Below are 20,564 nucleotides of genomic sequence, written 5' to 3'. Positions count from 1 at the left end.
AAGGGAAAACAGCATGATTGTAGTCGAGGGGTTCGTAGGTGAAAACGTTAGTCGAGCGACAATCCCGGCGGAGACAGCGAGGCGAGTTCGCTTTTTATCTGCGCGCCGCGGCGCTCGCTCGACCGTGTAATTGGATGAGAACGACGCGATCCCAATAGCGCGCCCTTATCTGTTCGCGGCAAATCCGCCACCCCGCGACCCCCGCGCACATCCCTCGCACGCCCCGCACACACCCCGCAACCCCGACAAGCTCAAGCAATAAGTTTTTAGTGAGTAATTCAAGATAACCCCTTGATTTTGTTCATTTTCACACTTCCTTTCGCGAGAACAGCTCTTTATTGCGTAATATGTAACTGTCTCGGCCGTGGCGGCTGTCCCCGGGGCGCAGACAACTTCCCCCCTTTTATGATGTTAACGCGATCGCCTCCAACTCCGACCCTTCTATCTGGATAATGATAATTGCTTTTCTCTAAATTATTGTTTGATGTTGTCGTTACACAAAGTTTGTTAATGCACTTTTAGTATCAGTTTGTTCATCGTTTTCGTAAATTTGGAACATGCTGTATGTTTGTTTATTAGGGACAAGATTTTTGATTTTTGATGCTTGAGTTTTAGAGAGAACTAAAACTTCTTGGTGTATATACACACAATATACAGGATGCTAGATTATCTTTTCACAATTCATCTGATGGATTAGGTTCTGAGAGATTCATACTAACCTATCCTTTTAAGCATCTTTGGTTGTAGGACACCATACAATTGGTTGTGGTTATTTACTCGTTAGATGGTTCCTGCTACAAAATACTTGAACAAAACAAATTGTAACCAGTAATCGTGTATAGAGGGAGCGGTTGTTCTGTTCGTTTTGTATCAGTGAAGCGGGAGGTTGCGAATTGTCGTCGTAGTGTTCGCTATCAGATGGGCGCGGGGCTCTCGGGCCGCGCTATCTCACCCCCTGTGCACCCCGCACCCTACTCCCCCGCCTATACTTAAATCCGTCTGTTTTGGTTTCGATGCGGCAGCATTCTTTTTATTGTATTTCTATTGATACCTTGATAGTATATGCGATTGGCATTTCTTATTTTTATACGCTTGCGTGAACTATTTATCTATTTAGAGGGATTTTGGTTTGTGAGTTGATAGTTACTCGACGCTACAACTAGTAATAAAATAAAGAAAAACGACTACGGATTTCTAAATGTATATTTTAATCGTAATTATGGAGTACACCATGCATTATCTAATTCATTGAAATGATTTTAACATGATTGTAAATGGAGGTTCTGTTAAAAGTCATTTAACGTTTAATACTAAATAAAAAAAATACAGTTTTACAGGACACGTTATTACCCAGGTAACCCAAGCCTGCGTCCGAGGCTACAGAATGATTAAAATTGAATCAATTTACGTCGATACGTAATTTATAAGTTAATAGGTGCAAATCATATAAAAAACGAGATTGTATCGTACGGAGGGATCAATACGGTGTCTCGCGAAACTGTAAGTCAGATCTCATTTAAGGATGCGCCGAAAACGTTTGTTTTTTTATTGCGTTCATTATTTTGGGAGTGAAATTGCGAGAGCATTAAGTTGAGTATAGGGTGGGCAGCGGCGGGCATTAGCTGCCGCCCTGTGATCAGCGGCGGTCGCACTCGCCGCGCTACAAACACACGTATTAAAATCATATTAATTTGTTAGCGATGTTTCGCTTTCGGGTCACGGAATTTTGTTGAAGAGGCAAGTGAGCCATGTCTTCTGTTTTAACTGATTTACGCTGCTTTCGATTTTAAAAGAAGACGTAGCATAATTTGACAACTAAACATTTGAAAAAAAAATTATAAAAATTACAAATAAAACGGCCTTGTCACCTCTAACTTTTGTAGGCTCTGAGACCTTCAGTGGGGATGTATAGCTAGTGATGATGACGATACACACATCATATTATTATTATTGAAGATTTTAAACCACAGAACAAAAAAAGAGCTATCAATTTTATTTTGTAGTCAGTTATGTTATTCGTTCACTCCTATGGTGTCAGAAAATATATTCACAATTCTTCGATACTATAATTTGCAACACTCCATCCTTTGATTTGCCTTCAAATTTGCATTAATTTAGTAATGACCGGGTATAAATTTCTTACAACGTATGCGTTTTACAATTTTCCAGAACCATATCGTCTAAAATTTTGTACCATATTAACAAAGAAGTTTAACATCTTGATCCATTACATGTATAAAATTTTAATAAACATCTGTCAATATTGTACAGACTTTTTACAGTATAAATTTTTCATTAATTCAATTAATCTTTCACCATTAAAATGTACGGCATCAAAAAGTTGTGTAGATAGTACCAAGAAAAAGGTTTTTGTATTATCGTTTTACCAATAAAATGTATTCGCACGAACTATATCTACGGTAGTCAAGCCGTGCCAAAACAATTTCTCTATTTGGGTGGCAATATTAGTGGCTAACGTTTTTTATTATTGTTTAAATGAATGTTGTAAGTAAGAGTATGGCCGCTGGGGTGTCGCTGCGGCGGCCTGTAATCACCCGCCGGCCCCCAATCACGCATTTCTCACCCGACTGCGTTGAAAAAATAATACGTCATCGAGATTTGTCTATAATTTGCTCGCCGCCGACCAGCGTGCGTGCAGCCGCGATGCTGCAAGTGCTACACGCCTGTGCCTTTTTTGTTTTTTATTTTGTCAGTAGCCATTAAACATAATTTTCGGCCAGTGTCTCTAGACCTGGTGGTAACTTTAATTTTTTAATCTGTTAATGTATTATTTTAACTGATGAGAAATTGCACATTGGCAGTATTTTACCGGAGTTTATATTTTACCGGAGATTTTTTTTAAAAAAACTGGTGGATAGGTATAATTTTAGATAAGTAATATTTTAAATTTAGTATATTATTTATGTTTTTTGAATCAAGTTAGTAAGATTTAGAAAAAAATAAGGTAAAAATGTACATTTTTGTGGATCCATAATTTTCATTCAGTCGACATCGATGTGGTCGCATTAAAAATTTACAATATCTCGTCGAAATTGGGCGCGAAATTTGCCGGATTGTGAAATGTTATGACAGTTGAGTGACAGATGCTTTCAATGAAGAATTATGCGTAACTGACAACGACGCATCGCGCGTCACAGTGAGAGTTGGTCCTTTTATATTTCCCAAAAAGACTTTCAGACAATGGTTATATTATGAATAGTGTTAAACCGTAGAAATATGAAAATACACTACTTGCTCAGTATTATACAGCTTTTAGACATTTTATTTAGAAAACGCTTGCCTCAAATGTATATAATATTTGACCTTAGAATGCTTATTGAATAAGAAGTAACGAAGGTGCTTGGTGGGTATTAGTTACTAGCCTTCGTCCGCGACTCGGTCCGCGGGAAATTAAAAAAACACTAAGTAGCCTATGTGTTCTTCCAGACTATACTCTACATCTATGCCAAATTTCATGGAGATCCGTTAACCGGTTTAGGCTACAAACTCTAACAAATATCCATCCATCTAAGCTTTCGAATTTAGAACATTAGTAAGATAGATTATTTTAAAAATTGCTTATTGCTTCCTTGTACCGTTCCCATAAATATAAATTAAGCATCTTATGATAGTAATCCTGGTTACTTTAACAGCAGGTAAAACCGTGTAGTCACATGTCAAAAACATGAGCGATTGGTTCGAGAACTATATGGAAATCAACCTACGAATAACTCGAAGATCCTCGTCTATTAAAGAATCTGTTATCAACCACTAAATAGTAACAATCTTGATTTCTATGTACAATTTGATACAGTCATTACACAAAAAAACCTCTATACTAATATTATAAAGAGGAAAGATATGTATTTTTTATTTTAACATGTATTGAAATAACTCAAAAACTAGGCCGACTTCAAAAATTCTTTTACCATTAAAAAACTACCTTATCAGTGAGTAACGTAGGCTATATTTTTTTTTAATTTCACGCCTGCGAAGTTGCGAGCAACAGCCAGTATTTAATAAAATTAAATCGAATTTTAAAACTCCACATATCTACTGCTGGAAGAAATAAGACATAGTAATTCGCCTATGTGTGCAAAGCCATAGTGTGGATTTTTTTTTCATAAATCTATATTAAGGAACTCTTGTTAAGGGCGGGCACACACTTTTGAGTAACTATCGCACTGTTATGCGATTGTCGATTGTTTCGCAGCCAATCCTACCGTATAGTTGAACAACTCAAAACCGAGTAGTGTGGTTCATTTTAGCTCATAGGAATCAAAGCGAGACAAAACAGTTATGGGATAGTTTAGTCAAAGATGTTCGCTCGCTCTAAACATTTATTAACTCTTAGTCAATATTTAGGTCCTAGTGATTCTTCATTTGAACAAAGAACTGTCTTGTAGTTAACAGTAATTGCGTAAAATATTCATATTTGAATGGATACGACAATGTAAGTCATATTACATTGTGTTGAGGCGGCATTTGTTTCTTTTGTGCATATGTCATGGAGCAGGGTGTCGCGGGTGACGCGGGTGACGGATTACCGCAGTTCATCCGCTTATTGATACTTGTCTCTTTGTAACCCGCCTTTGACTGACACCGACTGATATCTATGACTCACGAATATCAACATCGTTCTACAAAACTGTTCATCTTTCTATGAAAATACTAGCTTTCGCCCGCGACTCTGTTTACGTGGTATTAAAAAAAAAACAAAAGCAAGTAGCCTATGTGTTCTTTCAAATTCAGCTCTACATCTATGTCAATTTTCATCTAGATCCGTTCAGCCGTTTAGGTTACAAACTCTAACAAACATTCATCCATCCATCTATACTTTCGCATTTATAATATTAGTTAAATTATACCATTCGTTAAATGTAAAAAACAATCACAATCTTCTACGGAATTTACATTAAAGTTATTTTTCACTATCATCTAACATAAGTTAAGGTTCTTTCCCTAAATATTGTGCTAAATTAAAAGTCTTCGTTGTAAATTGTTTGGGAATAATGTTTTTACTAAGCAGACAAATTGAAGCATCCGTTTATTTCACCAGACATGTCCCATGTAAAGGGTTTAGCTATTTTTGATTAAAAACTTAATTTCTGAACCAGAACGAGAAGGTAACAAGAAAGGAAAAGCTGAAAGACAGTTGGCTATAAAAGGAAATAAATACAAACTGTAAAAAAATATCTGTAAGGGGTTAAGGGAGTGAATCAGTTATGACAAATGGTGAGTGAAAAGCAAAACACACTGACCCTCCGTAAGAGAGGGCAGGGACATGATTTAAATTTATTAAATTGAAATAATTATATTTAAAACAATAACACAATAAACGATTAGAAACCGAGTCACGTTTCAGTATAGCTTATAGGTGTAGTGGAATGACCGCGGCGATTAGAAACAGAAGTCGGTCCGCGTTCAGCATCGGGACGTAAAGCCGACGGTAATTGCGGCTTTGGCGCTGTCCCGGCAATCTCTCACTAGCCCTCGGGATGTTTGTTAGTGATACCTCACTAGAACTTGTGCGCTATTCCTTTATAGTAAATATCTAGGATTGTTTAGATTATAAGTAAATCCGTGGATACGTGCAACACAAATGAAAACTTTATTGTTTTAAAGCCTGTGTTGACAAATTCATGTCAAAATTACAATATTGTTATAAAACTAACTACCTAGTAAAGTGTAATTTCATATAATCCTAATATCCTTAATCCAGAATTTAAAGCATTTATTTGTATTCATTTAAATGCATACAATGTTCCATTTTACGTCTATTAAATAAGCTTTCCCTTAGCACCGTTAACAATAATTGATCAGTTAGTTTAGTTCTCGTTAATGTTCACTCAACGAAAGCACATTTTTCACGGCCCAAGGGATCAGTACAAAAACGATAATTGATAATCAGCCGAGTTGTAGCAGAGACCAGCGTAGACGTTCAGTGGTTCTGCCGCCCACAGACTACTGATAGGGTTACCATAAATAAAAATAAAATGATTGAAAATAACAGAACAAATTGATGTAACATCTGAAGTATTACGGGTTATTTATCATTCTTAGCTGGTTACTCTGCCATATTTAGGTAATTAGTAAAGATACCCTGTGTGTATTAAAATCGTAAAATAATGGTTTATGTTTGGGATGAAATACAGTTTTTTTTAAATACTTGAACATGAGACGTGGTTAATATTTTGATTATAAATCCAGGAATCTTATCACTGATGGCAACCCTAGTCGTTACGCAAGTCATCCAGGCATCTCGGCGGCGATTACAAATTACAAACAAAAAGGTTGGAAGCGTTCTAATCTGACGTCGCATCGGGACCGATCATCGGCCGGCCATGATTTACGAACACATCGCACGCTGATAGCTGATCTGGCCTCCGACAATTCCGATCACAGATACCTTCGGCCGGAGCGCGTAACTACACAATGCCTGTAGTTTACTTTGTCACTGAAACGTCCGCTCCGTGCCACGTTTTGTCGAACAATACCGTACCGATTTGTCGGGTTAATATTCCGATAAAGCTAATGAATCATGTCATCTAGATTTTGTCTGTTAATAGTACGTTTTTTAAATTAACATCGAACAACTTCCATCCAGCTTCCATCTGTTTGTCGTATACAACAACTATAATATATGTTGACCCTTTCTTTAATTTATAAGCCTCCGTACGCATCTAAATCCCTTGGCGTGTAACACATCCTCATCCCGGCTCCTGACGGCGACAGGATCAGGTCTCAAGCCTGCCCGTGTCAACCCACCTGTCCGATTACCATTGTCTATTCCGTAGGGTCATGCGGAACGAACTGAAATCTACTCCTTTATACGTCTTTCAAAGAGGTATGGTACAAGATTGGATGACTAATATGTTACGGTATTTAAATTGTTCTGCTAATACTGAACATTTAATTTATTTTATGGAGTAGAGCAAATGTATACAACATGTTAAAAAAAATATAGTACAAGATATTTGCAGCGTGTTTTATGTCTCATTTTGTACTTGATACTACAAGATATGCATTTTTAATTCTTTTTCTATCTAGTAATATAAGTATTAGATCTTTAGGTAACCATAAAATACAATATCAGAATTACAAAGAATACACAATCACGTCGATTGTCTAAAAGTAAAATCATATCTTCGTGATATTATATTCTTGTACAATTAACCTTTTAATAAATTACGAAACAAAACAGAGAGTGGCGGGCGTCGGGTGGCAAGGGGCAAGGGGCATCGCGTGGACATAAGAGCTTCACTTCCTGGCTTCTTGAATGTATTAATCCGTTTTAAAAGCGGCCACGGCCTGAGCGGGGAGCATTAGCCGGGTGGCCCTAGAGACTACATTACGGTCAATAAAATGCCTATTATTATCGAGGGCCGAAAAGCTGATGCACGCGATGCAATTACTTGATTGGCGGTGTTCTGGCCCGCGCGGTGATTGATGGTGGACGTAATTAGAAAACACTTCAGCGAGTGTCTTCGGCGCTATCTTAATTGCGGCCAGCACTTACGGCGTCGACTCGGACGCCCGTGTTATCCGCACCGGTAAGGATAGCAAAGCCAATGCTTCAATAAGGTGCAGTCGAAACTATTGCATTATACATAACAAAAAAACTGAGATTTAAATGTATTGAAATAATTTTTTGGTAACCGAAATACATCGATGTAATAACCATTAGATACAGATGTGGCAATAGCTATCTAGTGTCGATATAACAGTAGAAATAAACAACTACGATGCACTAATGAAATAGTTCAAGGAAAGTTGGGGTTCAGCAGTAAATTGCACAATGTAACTGGGTTGAAATCGATTTAATAAACACTATAGGCAAAAGTGTGAATGGTCTTAAATTAACTCAGGTCGATTGATTATGATTGCATCTGAACACTGTACATTTTGTAAATCACAAACACAATAAACTGAAACGTTTAAATTTCCATTCAGTTTTATTTTCGTCGATACGTAGCAGTGTAAGTACTTCAAATACTTTGTGCGCCGCTTCGCGAATGATACAAACCATCGTCCGGCGAATGGGCGCGCGATACGGCCGACGCCGACACCGACACCTCGCAGATTTATACCCCAGTTCAGATAGCGACGCTATTTTCGTACAATATTGATATTTCCATCCGCTATCAACTTCGAAAGCGCTAAAGTACTTCTTAAAGCGAAATAAACGGCATGAATAACAATCAAAACGCTCGATGGGCATTTATAAAAGTCGATAAGCGGGTAATACGGCCGTGGCTGGTTTCTTTGAAGTTCTTTATTGGTGGATTAGTGGTACTGGCAACCGTTTTGCAGCGCAGCTTTTCTTAATGTCGCCTCGCAAGACGTGCACTCCGCCGCCGGCCGCACGGAGCCGCCTTGTGCCGCCGCTGCGGGTCCGCAAGTAATCAACCTATTAATAAGGGGCTCTGTTCTAATACGGCCAATTAAAACGGCGACTCTCGTCTTAAGACGCACACAGTTTTTGGGTTCGTTCCAGCCGGATTAGGATCACTTTGGCGACACCGCCACCAAACGGTAAACATAAAGTCACTCATTCGCTGTTTAGCAGAAACTTTATACTAACGGATAAAACATATTTTTTTTCGTACGTTTAATACAATGCGAAGTACAGAGTTGAAAACTGTACATTATAGAGAAGCTGGCGAAAAGAATATTGAAAAGGGTAACCGGATTTATTAATTAACTGAAAAACCTTAGTGCCAGACATAATTTGTATGAACCCGTTCCATCATACATTGAAGAGACTTCGCTTTATTTCGAATTATACAGCGCCGGTGTATATTTCGTGGTTTTGTCTCGATACCGTTTAGTTCGCGTATCCCATTAGCCGGGCGAGATGTGATTTTTATGCAAATGTCGCGTTTAATATTCAATTGTCGATAGCTCTTATCGTTTATAATTTGAGGCCGGGGGCGAGCCGGCAGCCGCGGGCCGCGACCGTGTTGACAGCGCGGCGTCTTTGTCGGCGCGTCGCTTTGATGCGCGGGCGCCGGGGCTGGAGCCGGTAGCAAAGCTTCGAGCGCGGGTTTACGACCACCGACGCGTTTTATTACCAGCCAGCTCTGATCGATAAGCGTGAACGGCCATTAGCCGGTATCCGCACTGCTACGACCTAATTTCGTGTGCCTAATTATGATGCTAGTGTATATCGACTTATCTACAAGTCGATCGATTGATTCTTGATTTCCGAGTTTCAATGTGTAAAGATTTGCTTATGGCGAACAAAGCAAAAAAATTAAATTATTGAATCAGTTAAGTGATTAAAATCTGCACAAATATAATCTAAAAGTGAAAGGTTTATTCTCGGGACATTAAAAATAAAAGGGATCCCATATGACGATATTATTCGTACTTCAGCATCTTGCAGCAACTTCCATATATATAAATTACTAATGTACGAGAATTTAAGTGTTATAGATTACAAGTATGTGAGATTAAACGATTAAAATTATCATGGTCTCTTACTAGGTATTCGTATTGTGACCGAATGTCCCATCAAATTTTATATTCGCTTACTATAAACAAACATAAAAAATAACTATAAACCCCTTATATCGTAACTAAGCATGACATCATGTTTAGTTGTGGAATATTTTAATCGCAAACAATTAAGCTGGGAACCTCCCTCGCGACTCGGTAGCGATATATTTAGCGTGATTACGAAGCGAGCTTTTACGCGCCGAAGCTCGGGCAAAAAGCTCGCGCCATCAACACGGCGCAGCCTCCGCCGGATGCGATGCCAATTAGCTGCCATTGCGTACGAGCAACGCGTTACTAAACATTTACCTTATCATAATTTGATGAACAAAGAAAAAAGTCTCTTATTGCATACTTACATTTTATGATCGAAGTAATCACTATTGGACTGAATACACTTATTAAGTGTTTTTTTTCAAACTTCGAGCATTTATTAATGAACCAAGACAATCTATTCAAACGGCCAAAATATAGTAGGTGGTTATAAGGATCGAAGGGAAAGCTAATAAAATACAAAGCAGGCTTTATCAGTAACTGTAACTTTCAGCTATTTCTTAATTTCTTTAGTAACTTAGTACAGTACACCATCTGTTTAGGAAACATCTCTCTTCACAAACGGTCGACGAGCACAATTGTCATCAATTAACATCGTGTAGGGCAAAAAAATAGGACCACCACGATACAAACACCTTGGCTAATGTGCCAGTTGACAAACCGATGTGAGGCGTGTACAAAAACTCGGACAGTTTTGCGAAGCCGCAGGGTGCGGGTCGCTAATAGCGGGTAACGTGTCCAAACACGGACCTCCGTAGACGAGAGGGACACGTGGCTAACCAGATTTTATTCCTTTTCATTTATTAAGGATTTTTTGTAATGAAGATGTGCTCCTTGAGTATGAGAGTTCTGTTTTGAAGTTTCTAAATTACTTTAGACCCAGTTCAGAGATTCCGGCGTAACATGTATTCGAAAGATTTGTAACGTGTCTTCGGATGATTGATAATTGAAGTAAATCTAATCCGAATGTGTATATTAGCGTATAAATATAACATAGTAAAAAACAGTTTTAAATATCCCTTTTCCCATACACGTTGCCTTTCATCTTATAATATTAATACGTTCTTTAGAATATTTTCTTACTAAGCATGAAAATATGCAACGTAATACGTCATCATTAAGCAATAGTAAAACGATATATCACATCCAAACATCTCCAAAGTAAACCACAAATAGAAATTCACAAATCAATCTTACCTATATTGAGTCACAAACAGTTGTCACAACATAACAATGAGATACTCCACAAAGGTACTTTAAAATCATTGTGGGTTGGTAATTGACAATGTATTGCGAGATACCACTATAATAGTAAACAATGGCTATTTGAAATATATTAAGTGGAAGAGGCGTGCGACACCTGGCGAATCATGCTGAGAACTCTCTAAATTCAATTTAATGGCACAGCAAGATGTTTCGTATAAACATTTACAAACATTGGCTTTTCTTACCGTTTCATGTACATTGAAACATTTTATATGTCCAAACATCTTAAAACTTAGAAAGTTACATAATAGTTTTGTTTGTTACTTTTACTTTATGAGAGAACGTAATTGACTTTCTTAAACCATTGGAACCTATTAAAGGAATTGTGTTCCAATTGTATTTAAATACGTGACACAGTATTTAAAAAAATGCAACGAGATTGCAACAAACCCATTTTATCGTATGATCAAAACAAGTCCGTAACGAGCACTAACTCTCGTGAATTTATTAACAAAGGCGGAACGTGGTATGCGAGCCGCGCGAGTCGTGTGGAGTGAAGTCGAGCGAGCGGGCTAGATATGTCTTCGTCATAATTTACATAAATGATATATACGAACCGCCTAATGCCGCGCTTTGGTCATTTATTAACGGGCTATGGTGCGGTCTTGGCGCATAGCACGCGTGCCGACCCTGCGCGGACAGCCAGCTTGAGGACCACACGTAGTTCAGTCCGGGTCAACCTTGTCGACGTATGCTGATCGTTATCTATCGGTACAGCTTCGCTCTGACGGCTGTCAGAACGTGACTTGTTTCGGACAAACAGGTGGGATATATAATCATAATAAAAACTTGTAGGGAATCTTCTATCTTACACTAAAGCTATTGACAAACAACTACAGAGTGTTTAAGTACGTAGGACTTTTTTATATTATAAGGTGGCAAACGAGCAAGCGGTCACCTAAATCCAATGAAATGGCGTAGCGACCGCTGCCCATAGATATCCGTAATTGCAGATGCGTTGCCTACCCTTAATCATCATCTTCTCCGCCGTCAAATCCACTTTTCCTTCTCATCCTATCCTATTAAAAAAGGGTGGAAAGGAAAAGGGACTAAAACTAGGCCTCCGGCACCATACTCATCAGACGACATGCTGAATTACTCCCACTTCACGCCTGTCTTATGTATGGTCGTGGTATTACACCGGGCGAGCCGGCCCATTCGTGCGTAGATGTTAAAGCGGGCTCTACCACTGTTAAACGTATTGCTAACATTCTATATTTCTTTACCTTCTGTACTAGGTTCATAGATGTATTATTAACAGATTTCTCTTGAATAACAGTATTTACATAACAAATTTGTGAAATATAAATATAACTAAGTATTGCGCCATATTCCAGTGAGTGCAGCGTAACTGTAAACTGGTCTTTAAGCAGTGAAACTGCGCTATTTTTCAGTTCCTACGCCAGCATGGGTCTGACGGGAGCTATTTGCGAAGTATCCGACAGCATTGAAACGCCAACGATTTATAATAGCATAGCATTTCCTAGATTAATGGCAACGCGTAAAGCATATTGCTGTTAGGATGCCTATACACATGTTTGGACAGGGACGGACTTATTCTATTTGAAATCATTGTATCTTTTGTAGTGCTGATATTTTATTTCTATTTTATATGATAAGGGTGTTAATTGTTCTATTGCATTCGTGTTGAGGGATTTTAGTGCCATTTTATAGCCTCTTACATATTTCTGGGTTTAATAAGCTTACTGAATATTACAAAGTGTAGAATGACCTAGTACGTCTCTGCCTTAGCATTACATTTGTTCGGTGAATACGCACGGGTGGTCTGTAAGTCGCATCAGAGGCGTGAGTTACATCTACTTTAACATGTCCAATCAAATAACGACTTTATTGAACAGTAATAAGATCACACAATTGCTTGACTGTGCATGTGTGAAATTTTTATTTTTATTTCCATTCTACCCATTAAAGTTGAAAGTACAGATTGGTAGTGGCAGATGGGTGCTAATTACTATCACGAGGCGTCAATAATTAGTTTTCGGCTACTATAATACGAGTTCCGGGCTCTCGGTGTTTTTGTTGGCTACAATCAAGACGTAATCATAGGTTCGGTTACAGAATACGGGTACGCTTCAATAGTAAGAAATTACGCGGTAATTTCTTATACAATAATGTGTTTGTGTTGTGAGATAATTAAAATATTAAAAAAGCAATTATTAGTCTATGGAATCTAGAAATATCAATGATCCAAACTAGGGTTGGAGTACAAAGACCACCCAACGTTCTCTCACTCCGTAAAACTTTTATCAAATAGAAAATAAAAACGTTAACAACCAAATTTGTACGGATAATGTAAATCTAATCATCGAAGCGTAGGAATTTCTTCAGAGACAACAAAGAAAAACAATCCATAAGCAAATTTTCGAAGGCAATTTGTTATACTTTAAGTCGTGTAATAAATCATGTGAGGGTCTTCGGTTTCAGGGCTCGCATCGCCGAAATATTTGGAATCGTATCTGTCATCTCGCGACCGTTTTTGCGGCGGCCATGTTTTTTGTGGGCTCAGCTACCGCTCGTGCTAATGAGATGACGCTTGGAAAGGAAATTATTAGGAAACGGTGCTTTGACGTTTATAGATAACAAAGGAAATGTATCTTAAAATGTTTTTTTAGTTAATTATTAAGCGCGTACCTATTATAAGAACCTTGAACTAGTGTGTGGGAATACAACTAAATAGGAAGTATAGCAGTATTCACTTATTATGGTTTTAAAATCAAATATGTAATTGTCTAAGAACGTGCCTTTGACTAAACTATCGCGCAACTGTTGTGCGATTCTCGATTGTTTTGCCAATTCAACTGTTTTTACACAACTAACTAAAAAGCAAGTAGAAGGCGCACCTCCACGTAAGCTCTTAGAAATCAATGCGAGGCTAAACTAATGTGTTACAGTTTAGTAGTTTATTAAATTATTGAATAAGTTAATGTAAGGTTTTATTTTTAAGTGGCGAGTAACCGAGGTACAGTAAAGTGAAGTAGTCGTGACGTTTGCGCCACCCACAATGCGCCCGACGCCGCGCCGTGACACATCACGCCGCGGGACCACGACGTGCAACTACGTATGCTCTCATTGTTACCTCAATTTACCTCACTACTGTTAAGATACCAATTATTTGTTGAAGTATAAAAAATGCAAAATAGGCATGTACTGACGTTACTTCTTAAACTAAACGTAGAGCTACAGTTGACGTTTTAGAAAACAAAGCTCTATAATCCAATTGAAAAGCAAACAACACATATAAATCCTGACAGAAAAGAAATAGACGATCTTATAAATAAAAATTTCCGCCGAGTAAGCGCGGGTTGGGAGTCGGAGAGATAGAATCGGGAAAGCCACTATTTTCCATCAGGCTTGCTCATATTTTTGTCAATTTTTCGTCTGACATATCCCATTTCCCATTCAGAAAAACACGGAGCAGACATCGGGTTACAAAACAAGGGAATGGAAAAAAGGAGGCAGTCGGTGGGAACGACGGATAATCGTGTTAGCCCGCCGCCGCTGCCGCCGCGGAGAATAACTGATGCGAGGTCGCCTGCACCAGCCAATGAGATCGCTTTGATTTTTTCCTACCCGAGCACCAGAGACAAACAAGGGATGCAAATTCGTGTTGACACCGCGATCCATCTTGTTCGACTCTCCGGAGACTTGCTCCCGAACAAATAGAGTCGTGATTGAAACATCTTCCCTGGTTTATTTGTGGCTGAGATTAAATCTTGTTTTTCGCGGTTGATACACCCGTGTTTGTTGTAATAAGGTTATTTTGGTCTACGAGATGGTAAATTGTAAACGGTTCAACCAAGTTTTGATAATGTTAAATTAACAAGAGTGTATGTACGGCTAATCTTAAGGTTCAAGAGTTCTGACGTCACAAAATTGACAACATTTGAATTTCTATATTAAAAGGATTTTGAAATTCTTCTAATACTTCTATATGGAAAATGTAAAACTACACCAAAAGGTACAAAGCAAGCAAGGTTAGCCTGCATTGCAGCCGGGTCACATCGTCCCTCATCCGAGGAGGTCACAGTTTGCACAGCGCGGAGTGAGGGGGGTGCGGAGTGAAGCGGGAGGGGGAAGAGGTTGCCATCACGATTTGTTTCACAAAACACTTTTTCGTTTAAAGATTAAGCGAAACTAAACTGCTGGCACAAGCAGCTCAATGGCAAGCAGTTATTTATGGCCGTGAAAAGTTTTGTCAAGTTTTCGACATTTGGCTAAAGTGGTAATTGGCGATAAGGGAATTGTTAATTGTATATGATGACTGATTTAGAAATTACATAAATTCCGTAAGAAATAGAAAATACCAACAATTTTGATGTGTCGATTTGACGACAATTGTGACGTCAATTTGGTCGATATTAACGTAACTGTCGTCGTCTCCCAGCATCCATGTATTCCACCTCTAAGCGTGACATTAGTCCAGCACGACGCGGGTATAGCTCATCCCGCGGGATGGCGCGCCCCACTGTCCAATGAATATATTGTTTCGCGCCGAGCCAGCTCAGATAAAGCTCGCGCGGCACCGCTCCGCTGAATTTATATAAGTCCCTACTACAAGCGGATTCACACTTTATTTAATATTTGTCCGCGTGAAATAAAAAAATACCCTATGTTGCTCGGTGATAACTTAGCTTTTTATTGGTTAAAGAATTTTTGAAATCGGCCCAGAAGTTTTTGAGTTATTACAATACATACAAAAATCTTTTTTCTTTATAAATTTAGTATATATTTTCTTTGGTGAAATAATTATAATAGAAACAGTATAAACATGTCGGTTCAAGGGATATATCGTTTTGGTCGTAAAAGGTTTCGGTTTACCTTCATATAAACAATGCGATTCTAGTAATATCCATCGGTTATTACTAAACTTTGCAGGTCCTTTGAAGCCTTTTTGTACAGCATATTCATTTGTAATTATGCGATGAACATATTTCCAGGTACAAATTATCAAAAACATATGCCAAAAGAATATTTATCGCTATAAGTGTGACCACACGTCACATTGTGGAGTGGGCAGCGGGCACAGTCAGCTGAAAGCGGTGAGCGCGACGTTTGCACATTATGACCACGTGGACTGTGGACGTCGCGCTATTAGATGCCAACTTATTGTCTACCTTCTACAAGCTTGCATTATTCTTAAATAGCTTTAGTAAGTAGCCTATGTGTTCTTTCAGTCTAATTTCTACATCTATGGCAAATTTAATCGAGAAACGTTCAGCAGTTAAGGATATAAACTCTAAAAAACATCCATACATCTAAACTTTCGTATTTATAATACTATGTGAAATGAAATTTGTTGATTGATAGGATTTTAAATAAACTTTTCTTTCTTAACATTTATTTAGTCCAATTTTAAAACTTACATATTTTTAACACGACCAGAGCATCAGAATTTAGAAATAATGATTCGTTACAAATTTGTAATCAATGCTATAGATAAAGTAATAGTTCAATATCTGCCATTTTATTCAACTACTAGTCTCTTTAAAAACAAAAAACAAAGTAAATAAATCGTCCTCACATTCACTTGGGATGAAATAAATCTTAACCTCAATCTAATGCCTAAACATGTAGCTCAGGTGACATTGGATTTTCGTTCGGAATTTACGCTTCTAAAAAGAAAAAGGTCGAACAAACGAAAAGGCAGGGAAACCGATGCGATTTAGCGGGTCCCGGGAGGCGGCGCTGTCTAACGAACAACGTATTGTCACCCTCCCAGGGACGGACTCGAAACAAATATGCTCTAAAGAAGTGTTTGTTGCATGTTATTTATTTTCCATACGTATTAAATAAATCTTTTCGAATCTTATACGTGGTTTACTTTACTTTTTGCTTCATCTTAATTTGATCCTTAAAGATGTCGATTTTATAATGTTTTATTGTTCTCATTTAAAAAATGCTATAACCTGTTGCTTACTAGCTGTTGCTCACGACTTCATCCGCGTAAAATTAAAAAAAAAATAAGAAATATAGCTTATGAAACTCATTGATATTGTTTTTAATGGTAAAAGTATTTTTGAAATCGTCCCAGTAGTTTTAGAGCTATTTCAATCCACACAAAAATACAAATCTTTCTTCTTTATAATAATAGCTGTTCCCATGCGGGTTCATCCGCAGGTAATTATAAAAACTTTATTTTATCGTTTACATTTGTCAATTTATCTATTGCAAATGTCAAAATGATATGACATGATGACAATCCATGGCAATCTTGCTTCATTGATGTTACCAGGAACTTATGGTCCTTTTCCCATAATATGATTTTTATCCAATTTATTTGCCAACTAAGTTTAATAGCGTGAAAATGTATAGCCTAAAGCGTGAAGTAAGTGTATGGCTTTTTATTAAAAAAAAAGAATTATTCAAAAATGTGCTGCACTTGCTGACATCTTAGGCAACAAAGAAGTGTTAGTTTACGCTTTATTATAATAGTATAGATGGTATAGACATAGATATCTATTGACAATTTTATAAAATCATAAAGTGAATGAAAAAAATCAGTAACAATCTCACCAAGTATATAGAATTTCTCCAATGTTTGCTATTTGTAAAGAAACAATTGCGAAATGCAATTGAATAAAACGATGTTGTTTATTGATTACGCGACACAGCGGTGCGTGTGTGAGTGTATGTGGACTCAGTAAATCACGATAAAAGTAATAGTGGCCGCGGATCCATTCATTAAGATCGGCCCTTCCTAATTTATTCAGGTGACGGGATGAGGTCGCCTTTACGGACACTTCCGTTAAAGGTTACAACATACATTTCTAACGGCCGAATACTGATACGAGATTTATATACAATAGAACCTCAAAAAGTTAAAGTCCAAGGGAAACACAAAATATTTTAAGTGATAGAGGTTTTAAGTTATGAAGGGTCTATGTTGTAGAGATTTTGGGCTCTGATGGGAAGGGAACATATTATTTTTCGAGGTTTTTAAGTTATCGAGGTTCTACTGTAGTATGTTACAGTATCTTAAATGATAAAACCATAGTTAAGCTGCAAATTCAATAACCATTTCGACATCTATCAGATAAGCTGTACTTACGAAACGAAATGTTTAAGTTTCGGTTCAGAATTTGACTGTGAGATATATGTACTTATGATGACGTCATAAATATTAATAAGGGGGCACATTAATTAAACAATCACAAATTTACTGAACACATAGACCAAAACTATAATAGTTACTTTGAACCATCGAAAAGTAAAAATAAATAAATCTAACTAGAAAGACAATTAGAACTATATTGAAAATGTATTTTTGTCTGATTTCTGTGAAATTTCTATTCCCTATCTGTTACTTCGATAACTCACCACCACCACCTCTGTGTTCCCGCCGCTCGTTTGCTCCCTTCTCATATAAAATAAAAATAACACCTGTGTTTTACTTACATATGTTTTGAGGTTTAACCGGTAAATTACCAATTATCCTAAACTCTAGTAGTTATTTGACTATAGATTGGTAATAGAAACATTACATTCGAAATATTTTATCATAAAAATCTCAATATCAATGATTCCTTGTAGCGTTACGTAAAACTAGAAGCATAGAACATCTATTACACATTTCTGTATAGTTCCATGTCATCCGGTCTGCTCCAAGGATTTAGCGAACTCAATATCATGCCGTAGTAAAATTTCATGTGTTCACCGAAAACAATTTTAGTTGGAGGCATATGTTGCGATTGACTTTGTAACATTAAGTTATGTGGACGTTATGCGTAGAGTTATGTTTCCTTATTACGTATGTTCTACCCTCAGATATTCTGTAACCAGAAACTGATCGCTGAATGTTTGCGTGCAGTTTTAGTAAACTATGTGTGTAGTTTTAGATATTTTAATGTACATCTATGATTTAAATGTTAACAAAGATTGAGTCTATTGTTCGTGGATGTTATTTTTTAAACTTAATGAGTAAAACCTATCTTATTTAATACTTAAAAGTTGAAACAAAGGTTGGTACTGAGTAGGACTTAAAAATTACACAGTGAAAGAGTTTACTTACCTAAGTAAGGAGTTTTTTTACTTAAATGAATATACTTATCGATCGAGTTCTCTTAAACTTTTTTTTTTTATTTTTTGGTATCAAATTGAATTTAAAGAGAAAAGCTTTGACATTATCAAGACATACGACGAAAAATTGTGAGCGGGTTTCATACTTGAATGCTTATTGTGCTACTTAGCAAGGAGCTGGCCCTCACTCCTACATGCGCCTGCATTCATTGCAACATATTTGTACACCATAAAATCAACTTTATTTAGTAAAACAATAAGGTTCAAAATAGCGTCGTGTTTCCATGGCCCGCCTACTAGGGGCGTCGCTCCCCCCTCCGTCAACGCGGGTGCGTTCACACGACTTGCTTATACTTTTTAAATAATCACAACTTGGCCGCTGATACTGGCCGATGCGCTCAACAAAAAGTACAGCGCTCACCACACGACTACTCCGACAAGATAAGCGGTCGCACGTCTGATACGCCCTTTAATTTGTCAATCGATTTACGGTATTCCCCATTAGCTGTTTACGCACATACTCTTGATTTTCTTTTTCTTAAATTTTAATAAGATTATTGTAAGAGAATAGTCTTGATTTGTTGAAGGTATCGTTTAAAACATAATTCTATAGAAAATTTGGATGGATGTATGGTTTGAGGTATGTACGTATCTCCAAAGCTGTTGTTAAGCAGATTTCATAAGAATCTAGATGAAATTTGGCACAAATGTAGAACATAGTCTGTAAAATATACCTATGTGTGTTCTACTAATACAGTACTAGGGTATTTGCAAGTATGATTAGTATGAAGTATGATTTTATCCATCAAATGGACTATTGTGGGTAATGAAATCAATTAACGTGAAGTCGAACAAATTTTATTAGATTTGCGAGCTACGTGAAATCGCAAGCACTTTGCGTAAAACATACTGAAATATTAAAAAAGCTACTGACGACACTTGAACGTCGTACACTTCTGTCCACAGAGACCATGACTAGTTTACAGGATTCCACAAAATTAAAGATAAAAATTCATAACCTATTATAACGTGGTCAAAAAATATAGGATGTAGTGCAGGGGTAAAAGAATTGAAATATGGTAAAACAGCACTATGTTAACTGTCTTATTTTCAAGAACCATCCACTTTGATTGGAATCTAATTGAATTTGTGAAGCACATCATCAACATTGTATACCAAAGTATCCTATCCTGGTACTTCTAACGAATTATAATACCGCAGTATCCAATGTTGCGACTTTTAATACAATGAAAAGAAATGGTTGAAAGAAATATAGTCGTGTTATTAAATTCCACCGTCAGCAATGAATGGGCAAATAATTAATAGTATTGGTGACATTTCGCGTATCGGCGGCCATTCGTGCAGCTATTACCGGCCCGTTCGATAAGGCATATTGCGCCGCGACATGGTTAGTTTGAACTCCTCGCACGTTATAAATTATTATAAATACGAAACAACGAAGTCCGCAAGTCCAATTTTACGCAAATTTGAACACAGCAATAATTGAAGGTGTATTGCTGGCGGAGACTGACGACTTGTGTTTATGAAATAACAGTAATTGACCGATCAGTGTTGCTTTGTGTATTGGTAAGTTTTGTTTAATTGTTGACTACTAAGAACATTGCAATTTATTGAAAATATTGGCCCTATAACAGTAGATGTAACAAGTATGAAATTAAAGTAAAATCTTAGAAGTGATAATTCTACGT

The sequence above is a fragment of the Papilio polytes genome, unplaced genomic scaffold (genome assembly GCF_000836215.1).
Source record: "Papilio polytes unplaced genomic scaffold, Ppol_1.0 DF824102.1, whole genome shotgun sequence".
NCBI classification, from domain to species: domain Eukaryota; kingdom Metazoa; phylum Arthropoda; class Insecta; order Lepidoptera; family Papilionidae; genus Papilio; species Papilio polytes.
Note: the sequence above shows the minus strand (reverse complement) of the source record.